This window comes from Salvelinus fontinalis, chromosome 39, assembly GCF_029448725.1.
Source record: "Salvelinus fontinalis isolate EN_2023a chromosome 39, ASM2944872v1, whole genome shotgun sequence".
NCBI classification, from domain to species: Eukaryota; Metazoa; Chordata; class Actinopteri; order Salmoniformes; family Salmonidae; genus Salvelinus; species Salvelinus fontinalis.
Window position 1 is genome coordinate 8515715 of NC_074703.1, and position 6155 is coordinate 8521869.

General features: G+C 43.7%; 1 pseudogene; it reads left to right on the forward strand.

Moving 5' to 3' along the window:
- Positions 1 to 405: 405 nt before the first annotated feature.
- Positions 406 to 5024, forward strand: LOC129838522 (uncharacterized; annotated as a pseudogene).
- The last annotated feature ends 1131 nt before the right edge of the window (positions 5025 to 6155 follow it).

Sequence of the window (6155 nt, forward strand, 5' to 3'; positions counted from 1 at the left end):
CTGTCATTGACAATAAGAATTTGTTCTTAACTGACTTGCCTAGTTAAATAGAGGTTAAAAAAATAAAATAAAAATACTTGGCAGGAAGAGGCTGTTCTTTTCAAATATTTGCCTCTGTCGAACAGCCAAGCGAACAAACATGCCTTTTCGTACAAGATTGGCGCGAGCCCGATGCCATTTGTGAAACTATGATAAATAGGTTATCGATGTACAATTATTTACAAGGTAATGATGACAGTTCAAACAGTACTAAAATGCAACGGAAAGACAGGTCCGATAATATTATTTCTGTCCGTGGACCGTGACAACGGACCTGGGCTCTCGTGACATTTAACGGCAAACGGCAATGCGCATGTGAATATGCAGTTCAGTTTGTTTTTGCGCGCCCACTAGGTGAAACGAAGGGCACGAGCAAAACCAGGACACGGAAATGACTGGGGCGGCGCAGAATCGAATAAACTCAGGATCTTGAAAGTTGTGGTTATTTCCAACCCTACCGAGTTCGTTTATAACGGACGGTTCGATGAATGCTCGAATGTATTAAAGAGGTTAATTCACAGAAAGAAGACCGTGGAAGTTGGGCAGATTTTCAACTGCTATGAGGATTCTCAAATTCTTCATGGGGTACAGTTGCAGAACTCTATGAACGCTGCCTGCTGTGTGACGTTGGCTTTGTTTGAAGAAGTTGCGTGAAACTGGCTATGTTGAAATGACAGATGCTGAGCTATTTAACCATTTAATTATTTGCCTAATATAAGTTATTTGGCATAAAGTAGTAGAGCATATTAACAAATGTCTGTTTCTGATGAAAATGGACCTGTATTTGTGTTTTTATTTAACCTTTATTTAAGACTGCTGTAAGACTGCTTTTTTGAGGTCTAATACAGTCCAAGGCAGGGCTGTGCACAGACCTTTTGGGGGGCATGTGCTATAAAAAGGGGTCACCCCAAAAAAAGGTTTCCCACAACCGCAGTCACAGACTGTTTGAGCAATTATTACAAGAAAAAGTGGAAAGCAGCTATCTACACCCTCTAACCAAATGAGTCTGTATCTGTAGACTACTATCTACACCCTATAACCAACAGAGTCTGTATCTGTAGACTACTACCTACACCCTCTAACCAACTGAGTCTGTATCTGTAGACTACTACCTACACCCTCTAACCAACTGAGTCTGTATCTGTAGACTACTACCTAAACCCTCTAACCAACTGAGTCTGTATCTGTAGACTACTACCTACACCCTCTAACCAACTGAGTCTGTATCTGTAGACTACTACCTACACCCTCTAACCAAATGAGAGTCAAGCCTGATCCCCATAAGATGGATCCCACAACCTTACATGTGTGTCTGGGTGCACATGACTGTGTATGTAGGGTATACATTCATTTCATTTGAGGTATATTGGTTATGCCTCAAGTGAATTTCAGATTTTTTTGTTTTGCTCATATTTCCTGGCCTGGTCCCAGATCTGTTTGTGGTCTTGCCAACACCTGTCATCGTCAAGCCAAACATGACAATGAGTGACAAAGAGTTTGCATGATGGCACAGACTGGCACTCAGGCAGTTTTCTCCCTCTGTAACTTAACTTCCCATCCTGCTCTAATTCTTTCCCCATTTCCTTCACCACAGTAGCTTCCACTCGGGGTCAGACATGTCTGTGATAGTGGGAGAGGGGCGGTTCATAGCCCAGAGGGTCACCAGAAGCATCACCTACTACTACACCAGCCGGACACCAGGGGGCGATATCCCATCCCCCTCTCCTCCCACCATCTCCCCCACCTCCTCACATCTAGACGCTCCTTTTCCCTCACCCTCGTACTCCCTCTCCACCCCCTTGCTCCCAGACTTGCCCTCTCACCACGACGTTTCCTCAGTTCTCACCCATTCCGCTTTGGATGTACCATCCTTCTCTCCATCCTCGCCCTCCTCCCACCGTCCCCCCCTCCTCCTTTTCCCGTGGCTTGGCGCCCGACCGGGGGCCATGGTGAAGTACCGGGACCTCTATCTGGAACGCGGCCTGGACATCCTATCGGTGGAGAGCACTGTGTGGCACTTCCTGTGGCCTCACTGGGGCTGGAGTATGGGGCCGAGGTCCTGGAGCTCCTTGACGACCCGTGTTTCAAAGGTAGCCCCCTTCTGGTCCACGCCTTCTCCATCAGCGGGTACACTTTCTCCCAGCTTCTCAGCCAGATGGTCAGGGAGCCACACAAGTACCCAGGCCTGGCCCAACGGGTCGTAGGACATGTCTATGACAGCCTGGTGATCGGGTCGTTAGAGCATATGGCTACAGGTGAGAGAGAGGGGAAGGAAAGGAGGTAGGATTGTCGGTTTGGATTATTACTCTGAGAAAGGAGAGTTATCTGTTACTGAGACGGTGTGTGGGTGTGTGTATGAGTTAGTTTGTGTGTGGATGTGTGACAGAAAAAAAATTGAAATGTAATTAACCTTGACTGGTAAATAAAATAACCTGTGTGTGTCTATGTGTGTGCCTCAGGCCTGGGAAAGACCCTGTTCCCTCGTATCGAGCCCCTGGTGCGATACACCGCTCTGCTCTACTTCTGGCTCTTCAAGTCCCAGACGGTGCACTACTACGACAACGCAGTCCAGGTCTTCTACAACAGCCCCGTCACCGCCCCGGCGCGCTTCTGTGAGAACGACGCGCTGTGCGACCCCGTCGCCATGGAGGCGGTCCTCGACTTCTGGAGGAAGCGGGGCGTTACTGTGGAAACCAGGAAGTGGAAGGAGTCTGTGCACGCTGCTCATCTGCGCTGTCACCCAGAGGAGTACCTCTCCACGTTGGAGACATTTTTTTACTCGCTCAACATCGCCCCCCTCAGGGCTAAGATGTAAATGGCTCATGTGCTAATCACAGTGTGGTGTTTGATAATTCAATAAAGCCTGCATACGCATGCTCCAACACAAATGCTTATAACCCATGTTATAACATAGTATAACATATTGTAGTCATGTAGCAGAAACTTTTATCCATAGAAACTTGGTTGACACATACCCAGCATATGGGTCACGAGGGGTTAGGGAATCTAACCCACAACACACGTTTTACTTCCCTGTTGCTATAATAACAACATATCCAAACCTAACTCCTAGCATGTGTTTTGACTGTGTTACGTATTATTATCTATTTGTACAGATATAGAATCTTAATTTGACCAGCATTGTCATAGCAAAATAATGAATGTTTAGTCCATAATGTTTCTTGATCAGTGGTCAGGCTATTAAAAGTTGGCAACATTAAAAGTGCAGTACTGTTAATATAATTGTGTTAGTGTGGGTTTTCTGTGAATGTATGTAAATCACGAAGCTCATCTTAATTTCCTGCGGTACAGGAAAATTCTCAGCAACAGGAGTGATCAAATTAAGTTACTATATCTGTATGTGAGCTTGCACAATATTGTCTATGACACAGTCCCTATGCACCAGATAAGGCCAAGGTCACTATCTTTAAGATGAAACACATGACGGACACAACTCACTATACGTTGATTTGCAATAATGAATTATTTAGTATTTGATTGTAATTGTTTTTACATTAGTATATATTCATTCTCAATAGCTGGTGATAGGGAGTGCAGTGGAAGAGAGGGAGAGGAAACATTTTGAAGATGAGGAGGAATACAGCAAGAATGAGGGTGAGGGTAACAAGAAAGGAAAGAAATAGAAAAGAAACACAGGAGATAGGGAAGAGATAATATGAGGTGGAAAAAAAGAGAGGCTACTGAGAAGTCAAGATGAGGTACTGTATATGGAAACCTCTTCAGTCACAGAGAACCAGGACCTGTTCTGGAAGTAGTTCATGCTTGTCAATTCAATGAGTAGTGAGTGACAAACACAATCTGTGGGAGGTTTTCTTATCAGGCATTTCCGTTATCTGTTGCATATTCAATCTAGTTTGCATTAAACTTTTGCTGTCTGTTTTGGTCTCAGAAAACAGAGTTGTTAATGAGGAGTTAAAGGCTTAACTTGTGGTGAGGTATCTTGGCCAAGGGTACATCCTGTGAAATCCCATCCCCATGTGATATTGACTGCACACACCCCAGTAGGCATATGTTTGCACTTGAGGAACAACCTATGCCTAACCTCTGGCACCGGCACAAAGGGACTTTGAACCATACATAAATACGGGGTAGAACTGTTGATATTGTGAACGTAGCCTTGTTGGGCTGTCCGTCCCAGGTGTGGCTCATTGTTGATTAAGGGTGTGACCCACAGTATTTAAGTCAGCTGTTTGTTCAGTCAGGGGTTCCACTTTACTACGTTAATGTCGGTATGCCTTGGGTGTTTGGGAAATCCTGACCTAGACTTCAGGAATAGTATTTTGTATATTTTTCCCACATTACACACAGTAAGTGTGCAGAAAGAAGACTGAATAAGGATAGAAAATAAACTAATGGGTCAAATAGTATCAGAATAAAATAGACTGTTAGATACATGAACACTGTTGTTACAACTGGTAAGAGCATTTAGATTATTCTGTACGGAAATCCAAGACACTCCATTTAGTATGACATGTCATGGTTAGTATGGTTGCGTAAGACAGATGGTTACTTAGGGCAAACATGAAAGTAGGGTAGCTGGATGGGTGGGCGCATAACATAAACGTCTAGCAACCCAAATGTTGAGAGTTTGAATCTCATCCCAGACAACAAACATTTTAGCTAATGATCAACTTATTCCTCCCTATTTGACCTATATATTGTGTATGTATTGATATGTAGGCTATGTGTGCTGTTTTTAAATGTATGTAGTTCTGTCCTTGAACTGTTCTTGTCTATGTTGTGTATTATGTCATGTTTCCGGTGTCTGTATGTAGCCTCGCTACTTTTTATAGCCTCGCTATTGTATATAGCCTGTCTTTTTACAGTTTTTTTTTCTTTACCTACCTTTTGTTCACCTAATACCTTTTTTGCACTATTGGTTAGAGCATGTAAGTAAGCATTTCACTAAGTTCTACACCTGTTGTATTCAGCGCACGTGACAAATAAACTTTGATTTGAAAAGATGAAGTATCTTGGACAATGGTACACTCTGAACTACCATCCCCATGTGGTCATGTGTCTATCTCTTGGCTGCATACACCACAGTTGGCATGGGTTTACAGTTGAGGAACGACCTGTGCCTAACCCCTGGCACAAAGAATCACACACTCATGCGTGCCCACACTCTCTCTCGCTCACGTAGCAAATAAGAGAAGCAAATAAGAGAAGGATAGTCTGAAAGGACTGTGCAGACAGGAGAGGTGAATAAAGATCAAACAGAAGCCAATGGGGTAAATAGTTAGACTGTTAGATGCATGAACACTAGATGGGGCCTGCTCTCTCTGCTGTCTCCTGAAGTCCACGATCCGCCCCTTCAGTTTGACTTTGAGGGAGAGGGTATTTTCCTGGCACCACTCCGCCAGGGCCATCACCTCCCTGTAGGCGGTCTCGTTGGTGATCAGGCCTACCACCGTTGTGTCGTCTTGATTGAGTTGGAGACGTGCATGGCCACGCAGTCATGGTTGATCAGGGAGTACAGGAGGGGGCTGTGGTTTATGCCCAGATATACCCAGTTCCTCTGCCAAAATGAAAGCCAATAGACAGGTTAAGAAATTAGAGAAGTATTAGGAAATTAAATTAAATAGTATCAAATACATCTAATCCAATCTAGTGTCTAATCCAAAGGTCAGTTAAGAATAATGTGTGCGTGTGTTTAAAACTTCTTATGGCTGCAGGGTGAATATTGAAAAAACTGGAAAATATGCGCACATTTTCAAACAGCCTCTTAAGAAATTTTTGATCTTCCAATATGCATATATTTACTACTGTTGGATAGAAAACAGTCTATAGTTTCTAAAAACGTTTGAATTATTTCTCTAAGTTGAACAGAACTATTTTTACAGCCCATTTCCTATCCAGAATTGAGATTTCCAAAATGCGATGTCTCTCTTTAAGACCTTGTCTATAAAAGGTCATATCACTTAGGACCGTAGAAACACGTCACACGCCTTCATCTGGGTGTAATGCGGAAGTGAGAGCAAAAAGCAGTCGAATATCTCTTCTAGGGACTGAACACAACATCTTCTTGTGAGACCTGCGCAGTTTAATTTTTTTTCTGGGCACGAGGAAGAACCTGGACTCGGCTCCTGGAATAC